Genomic DNA, 8,456 nt, shown 5'->3' with positions numbered 1-8,456 from the left:
TTCGGGTTATTTGCTTCCTCTCCTGTTTTTCTTTTGTCAGTTTGGAGAGTGGTTTATCAATTTTGTTGATTTTTTTCAAAGAAACAGCTTTTGGTCTTGTTAATTCTTTCAATTGTTTTTCTGTTTTCTATTTCATTTAGTTCAGTTCTAATTTTATTATTTGTTTTCTTGTACCTGTGGGTTCCTTTTGTTGCTCTCTTTCTATTTGTTCAAGTTGTAGGGATAATTCTTTGATTTTGGCCCTTTCTTCTTTTTGAATGTGTGCATTTATTGATATAAATTGGCTTCTGAGCACTGCTTTTGGTGTGTCCCAAAGGTTATGATAGGAAGTGTTCTCATTCTCATTGGAGTCCCTGAATTTCTTTATTCCATCCTTAATGCCTCCTTTATGGCCTTATGGTCAGAGAACATGCTTTGTAATATTTCATTGTTTTGGATTCTGCTAAGTCTGGCTTTATGACCTAATATGTGGTCTATTCTAGAGAATGTTCCATGTGCACTAGAAAAGAAAGTATAGTTGGTTGCTGTTGGGTGGAGTGTTCTGTATATGTCTACGAGGTCAAGTTGGTTGATTGTGGCATTTAGATCTTTCATGTCTTTATTGAGCTTCTTTCTGGATGTCCTGTCCTGTCCTTCACCGAAAGTGGTATGTTGAAGTCTCCTGCTATTATCGTGGAGCTGTCTATCTCACTTTCCAGTGCCGATAGAGTTTGTTTTACGTATCTTGCAGGCCTGTCATTGAGTGCATAGATATTTAATATGATTATATCTTCTTGGTATATTGTCCCTTGAATCATTATGCAGTGTCCTTCCTTATCCTTTCCGATGGCTTTAAGTTTAGAGTCTATTGTGTCAGAAATTAATATTGCCACTCCTGCTCTTTTTTGATTGTTGTTTGCTTGATGTATTTTTTTCCATCCTTTGAGTTTTAGTTTGTTTGTGTCTCTAAGGTGTGTCTCTTATAGTCAGCATATAGATGGATCTTGTTTTTTAATCCATTCTGCCACTCTCTGTCTCTTTATTGGTGCATTTAGTCCATTTACATTCAGGGTAGTTACGGAGAGGTTTGAATTTAGTGCTATCATTTTGATGTCTTTTTTTGTGTGTTGTTGACAGTTTCTTTTTCCCACTTGATTTTATGTTCTGAGTAGATTTTTATTTATTGTCCTTTCCTCATATTTGTTGTTGATTTTGTTTCTGCTTTGTCTGTATTTTTCCCTTGTATTTTATTTTGATGAGTAGGATAGTTTGTCTCCTTTGTGGTTACCTTATTATTTACCCCTATTTTTCTAAATTTAAAACTAACTTTTATTTCATTGTATCACAGTATCTTCCTCTCCATATGGAAGGTGTATGATTACATTTCTTAGTCCCTCTTTATTATTTTAATAATGTTCTCTTTTATATAATAACGTCTGTGGTACCCTGTTTTGGGCTTTTTTTTTTTTCTTATAATCTTGCTTTGTTTTTTTGGATTTCCGTGTCTGGGTTGACTTCTGGTTGGTCTGCCCAGTGTTCTAGTCTTGGGTTGATACCTGATATTACTGATTTTCTAACCAAAGAACTCCCGCTAGTATTTCTTGTAGTTTTGGTTTGGTTTTTACGAATTCCCTAAACTTGTGTTTATCTGGAAATGTCTTAATTTCACTGTCATATTTAAGAGACAGTTTTTATGGATATATGATTCTTGGCAGGCAGTTTTTTTCCTTCAGTTTTTTAAATATGTCATCCCATTGCCTTCTTGCCTGCATGGTTTCTGCCGAGTAGTCTGAGCTTATTCGTATTGGCTCCCCTTTGTAGGTGACTTTTCATTTATCCCTCGCTGCTCTTTTAATCCTCTCTTTATCTTTGGTTTTCGCAGGTTTGATTATCATATGTCTTGGTGACTTTCTTTTAACATCTACCTTATGTGGAGTTCGATGAGTGTCTTGGATAGATATCTTCTCATCTTTCACAATATCAGGGAAGTTTTCTGCTAACAAATCTTCAGGAATTTTCTCTGTATTTTCTGTCATCCCTCCCTGTTCTGGTAGTCCAGTCACTCGTAGGTTATTTGTCTTGATAAAGTCTCACATGATTCTTAAGGTTTCTTCATTTTTTTAAATTCTTTTATGTGATTGTTCTTCAAATATATTAGTGCCAAGTGATTTATCTTCAAGTTCAGAAATTCTAGCTTCTAGTTGCTCAATTCTGCTCCTCTGACTTTCTATTGAGTTGTCTAACTCTGTAGTTTATTGTTAATCCTTTGAATTTCTGATTGTTGTCTGTCTATGGATTTTTCCAGCTTATTAAACTTTTCATTATGTTCCTGAATAATCTTTCTGATTTCTTCAGTTGCTTTATCTGTGTGTTCCTTGGCTTGTTCTGCATATTGCCTCATTTCCTTCCTGATGTCTTGAAGGGTTCTGCATATTAAACTTTTGTATTCTGTATCTGGTAATTCCAGGAATGCACTTTCATCTAAAAGATCCATGGATTCTTTGTTTTGAGAGCCTGTCGAGGTGATCATGGCCTGTTTCTTTATGTGACTTGATATTGACTGTTGTCTCCGAGCCATCCATGTAAGTTATTGTATTAGTTTATGCTTGCTTACTGTGTCATAGCTACTTGCTTAGTTTTGTTTTAGTGTACCCCTATGGGTTGCTTGAGTGAGCTAGCTTGATCATTTTTGCCTTTGGAGCTCTGATGTCCTGTGCCCAGCTGGCTAGAGCTATTATCAGGTATATCAGTCTAGGAGCCCATTCAGTTTTCTTGTATGAATTCAGCTTAGGTGTCCAGGTAGCTAATCATCAAGTATATGGTACAGGCTCTGTCCTACAGTCTTAGAGGGGCAGCGGTGATTGGTGTAGGTACTGGTATATGGTTGGAGCAGGGGGTCATGCTCTGAACAAGGCAGGGGGTTGAGAACTGACCCCAGAATGTTTCTGAGGAAAGTATGTCCCTGTTCCCTATAATGTGCTGGTGGGTGGGTTCTGCAGATGAACCGTGGGCACCCAGTGTTTTTGGTTGGAAGGACTGGGCGGTACCAGTTACCTTTGGACCCCTGTCACGGGTGGCTGGGCGACCTGAGTGGAGCTACCAGACCTTAGGTCCCTGAAGTGGGTAGGTGGCAAAGCAACGTTAAACATCAAACACCCACCTCTCCACTGCACAGCTGAAACGGAGTCTGCCAACAAGGGCCTATTCTCCTGAAACAGGCTTACAGAGGTCCATGCAGAAGGGAAATGTGCTTAAGGTCCACGGACGGTTTATGCCTGGACAAGAGCCGCTTCTGTCCTGAGCTCCCCCAGTTAATGGAGCTAGCGAATTATCTTTTCCCCCAGTTGCAAATTTTCTCCTTCCCCAAGGCTGGGAGTATGGCTGTAGGTGCTCACCAGGGTCTATCTCAGGCCCAGGTATTTAGCCGCCGAAGCCTGCTTGGGGATGGGGCGGGGGCATGGTAAAATATACGCAAGTACTTAGATATGCCGAGAGTGCCGTTCTCCTCAGGTTCTGTAGCCACGAGTAGGCTGTGTAGATGGCTGCCTCTCCCTGAGGAAACTGTGGCCCAACACTAGGACCAGCCTGGCGCTGCCACTGCTCCGGGAATGGTGCCTGAGGGCTCCCCGCGATTCAGGTCTGGTAACTCCTCTCCACTTCTGAATGGTCTCTTCTGCTTCTCAGTTTGTTATCTAAGCTTGCCTTTGATGATCAGGGCTCCCAGCTTGTCACAAATATACTCGTTTTTTCGGGTCTTTGTTGTAAATAGGGCTTGCTGGAAGCGTTTGTCTTTTCCACCATCTTGGCTTCGCCCTGCTGGAAGCTATTTTCTGTGTCCTACTTTTAAGGATATAGGTTGGTAAGATTTTTTTTCCATTTGAAATGTTGAATTTTTAGTTTTTGAAAAATTAATTCTTTTTTCCTTAGTGAAGAACAAAAGGGAATATAGGAATAGTAGCAAAGGCAGAAAGCAAGCTCTCTGGGGCTTTTTAAGCTAAATTAATATTCAGGCTTTCAGTTCTGGTGATTTCCTTGTCATGAGATAGAGACTAGTTTTTCTGTAGGTATTTTCTTGTTTTTATGGTATCAATTTATTAAAGATTGTTCTAGAGAATTCCTTTCTAAACTTTTTGAGGTTTTACATTTAAAAGTTTTATGTATGTGAAATTCATAGCACTCAATTATGGTGAGGAGTTTGAAGCAAATGATTTGTTGCTCTGTGCTAGGACTGGCTGATTCCTCGTCCATCAGAAGAACAACGTCGCTGGGGCGGGGAAAGACTGATGAGCGTGAACTTTGATCCCCTGGCAGCTCATTTATGTATTAGAGATTTTTCCTGGATTCACATTAAATGTCTGCCTCAGCTTGCTTCTATTACTTGAAACTCTTTCTGCTAGCTGCTGCTTTTCAAACTGAGTACACTTAGATAAGTGGGCTTTGGTATATAAAGATAACATTTTCATTTTAGGATTTTTTTTTTTTTCTGTGTATTATAGAAATATTTTGTGTCAGTGGAATTTTGGAATCAGTTAATACTCTACACATTGAGTGAAATTGACGGGAATTGTGGCATCCTTTTAAAGACGTGTGCTTTGCAGCAACCGGTGCAAAGTTACGTTTCTAGAAACGAGAGTTAAGACTTCTCAGTTCGGGAACAAATGCAAAAGTAACAGAGCAATAAAAAACAATAATATTACTTACTTTTGACCATAAGATGAGTAATTTTTGTATTACTTACTTTCTCATGTTTTTTTGATGGATATATTAATTTGACTTTTCAGAGACGCTTCTTGCTTTAACTGAAGTATTTATACTTACACTTTTTAAGTGATTTTCACAGTGATTGACTGTATTTAACTGATGCATGAATCAGGACTTCGTCAAGTTACAGCTAACATTTTGCCAACCATGTCTGAAGCATAATTTGGCTATTGTATATGTTACATGTAAGTAGTATGATTTTAGTTTTGCAAATTGACCAATGCAATTGTGAAGTGTATGTCAGAGAGAGTTGTGTTAAAACAAACTTCCTTCCACTGTAATTTCACTCATTGCGGTAGCCAGTTTCATGAATAAGAAAAATACTTGCATTTTTCAATTCTCTGAACATTTTCCAGAAATCAGGAGCACAGGGCAAACCTCTCAAAATCTAAATCTGGGCCTTAACTGTTTTCTAGACCTTGTACTTCATAAACTGTGAAACGTATTGAAGTGACAGAGTTGGTTAAAATAAACTGTATACACTATTTCTTGTAATTGTTTAACCTTTACATAATCCATTTTTGTAAACCACAGTGGAGTTTTCATATTGTAATTTGTTAGTTGAAACGTTTTTGCAGCTTCTTTTGTGTTTAGAATTATTTAAAGAGAGTATTCACATTAAATGCAGTGATAATAAATGGTTGATCTTATGATGCATTTGTTATCAGAAGTGATCAAAAACACATGATTTTTGGTTGGTAACTTAATTTTGAATTTTTATTTGTTTTAATTTCATGAAAGTCACTGTACTTTCTTCACATTTATATTGATTTAAAAAAGTTATAGTCATTGCACTTTATTTTTTAATTCCCATCCTACTTGCAATTAGGAATACTGTTAACATACACCTATTTCATTACTTTTTAATTGTGTCTTTCCACTTCCCCTAATTTCATCGTAAATACCTGGAATTTTTTTTTTCTTTTGTCTCAAACCTTCTTTTTATCAGTGCAGGGAGCACAGTCTCATAAATGTTGATTGTTGTTGATGATGAACTGTTAAAATTAATGAATTGTTTACTACATGAAATTATTACAGAATGAAAGGGTTTTGTTTTTATATCTAGAATCCAGTTTGACAAGATTATACTCATAAATACATTTTATTATTACCAGTTTATTAGTTTCTATTCTTTGGAATAAGTATTGTCTGAAGTTCTTGTTAGGATAAGTTTTCACTAATTCTGATGCAATTTGTGGTACTTTTAAAAAAGCCACTTTAGTAATATTATGACATATTTAAAGGAAGGCACATGGATTTCTGGAAACCAGAATATTTAAACAAAAGATAATATAATTAAGTCTTTTGAAATAATAATTTATTTGCAGGAGTTTTTTTTATTCCCAGGAAGTAGTTTTAGCATAATGATTTAAAAATAATTTATGTCCATAAATTAATGGACATAAAAATTATGCAAACTAAGTGTTACTGGTTGTGACAGTGTGCTTTGCTTTAGTTTATATGTAATAGTTTAGTATGTAACAGTTTTATTTAGTATGTATGTAAAACCTCTGATACCCAGAATGCTTAGTAAATACCAGCTTCTTCCTCACATCGTCCTGAAAAGTTTTCTTCCTGCCTTTGTTGCCAAACTAGGTGGTGTACACAACTTTTGCATTTTTTCCAATCAGTGCATTCAGTAATTTCTTGAATTTAGGCTTTGAGGTGTTCCTGTTTTCTGAACTTGCTCCACTAAGATTTCCTTTGACCTTATTGTTCAACTCAGTGGTTTAACCTCTGCTGCACCTCCCACTGCTTTTTTTGAAATATTCACCTCTTTGGTTTTCAGAAACATGAACTGTCCTGTTGGTTCTTTTCCTAGCTCTCAAACACTCCATCTGCATTCGTTTTATTGTGTCCCCTCCCTCCTAAATGCCAGAACCCCCAAGCTCAGTATTTGACCCAAGTCTGCACTCTTTTCTTGATGTTGTAATTTAAGCCTTAATTATCATTGTGATGCTTATGGTTCTCCTGTCTCTAATTCATTCTTTTCAACTTAACTCTGCTTCTGTATTGCCTGTGGAGTGGACCCTCTTGCCTGGAAATCACATTGACTCCAGCTGCTGGACCTGTACTCCTCCTCTCATTCTCCCGTATCCTTGCTTCTGTTAGTGCCTTCAGCACTAAAAGTCACCTATGACTATGCTTCCTTTTACTCTGTGTCATTTCTTTAGCTAGTCCCGCATTATCTTCAATCCCCTCTCCCTTAAAAAATAATCTCTGTGTGTCTTTCTTATCTCCTATTCTTGTAACTGTGGTATTTCAGCATTTACTGCTAACGGCTGGCCCTCCAGCCTCTTGTTGCTCCAGTGTACTTACTAAATCTTCTGGTCTTCTTTAGCACTTAAATCCCCATTGTAGACAGTGGCTTTTGCTGTAAAAGATTAATTGTCCTCTTTGTTTCTTGCCACTTCTTCCCAGCTTTCTCAGTTTTTTGTACTCTTGTTAACTTCACCTAGCCTATCTTATTTCCTTCTACTCCACATTTCTTTCATTCCCTCTTAGTCCTAGAAACATGCCATGCTAATTCTCGTCTCCGTGCCTTTGGTCGTGATTCCCTTGCCCACCCATCTGGAACGTGTTCACCTTATCTTCCCAATTCATGTCCCAGCTCTTCCCCCCATGAGGCATTTGGCCTTCCTGATTTCTCCTTTTCCTGAACCTGTTTTAGCTCCTGAGAGTATGAACATCAATGTATGCCAAAGTATACATTATTTTACATGGCTAGCAATTGTGGTAGTCATGTTCTTTCAGTTGAATTATAAGTTCTTTGGAGAGAGACCATATTTCTTTATATCCATTGAGTAGTGCTGCACCCATATCTTGGTAGACTTGAAAGTTGGTTAATTTAGTTGATTGAGGGGGTGATAATTCACCTTTCAAATAGAGACTTGGTATTTTAAAAACACTTAGCTATGTTAGGTGAGCAGTCCATGTACATGAGCCCACAGAGTTCAGTTTATGCCCAGTTGACTCCTGTAGTTACTTCTAAAAGTAGACTGTCTTTTGCTGCTCTTTTTTGCACACTACTTTCTGGGGAGCTTTTGTTTTTTAAACATTCGTATTTCAGTGCAGGGAATAATGCAGAGTGTTTGTGAGCGTCCCATTAATTCGTCTGCATGGAGGCCACTCAGGTGCTTTGGAACAGAGGCCTGGTGATCTGCTTCTGAAAAATTCAGCTCTTCAGAACCCTGTGCAGCGCAATCCCACGCTGTCACACGTGGGGCAGCCGTGAGTCAGAATCGGCTCACCAGCAACCGGGGACCTGAGGTGTGCTCAGGAGTTTGACGCAGCAAAATGAAGCTTTTGAAGAAGGTGAAGCTTGAGTGCTAAATATGAAGATTGGGCAAACCTGCTTCGCAGTTGTCAGCAGGCTTACATCGCGTTTGTGTCAAGTGGCTTGAGGCAGCCAGTTTGCCTGCTCTTCTTAATTTCATGATTTTGGAGAGTAGTACTGTTACCAGGACTTGGAATTATCTTTGCTGCAACTGGTATTGGTTTGCAAGGTGAAAAACAAAACTCCGTCAGATGACATCATGTGATTTTTGCCCTGAGGGAGTTCTCAGATCAGGGGAACAGCCCAGGTATTCAAGAGATAGCATCCCCTTGCCGAGAGTGATGCTGGGAGTTGCTTGGAAAGAGGTGTAAACAAAGGACTCCTGAAGGGCAAGAGACTTTTTTTGCTTGACTGGGCTGATCATAGAGGGTTTGGTGGA

The sequence above is a fragment of the Elephas maximus genome, chromosome 18 (assembly GCF_024166365.1).
Source record: "Elephas maximus indicus isolate mEleMax1 chromosome 18, mEleMax1 primary haplotype, whole genome shotgun sequence".
NCBI lineage: Eukaryota > Metazoa > Chordata > Mammalia > Proboscidea > Elephantidae > Elephas > Elephas maximus.
This window is presented reverse-complemented; position numbering follows the sequence as displayed.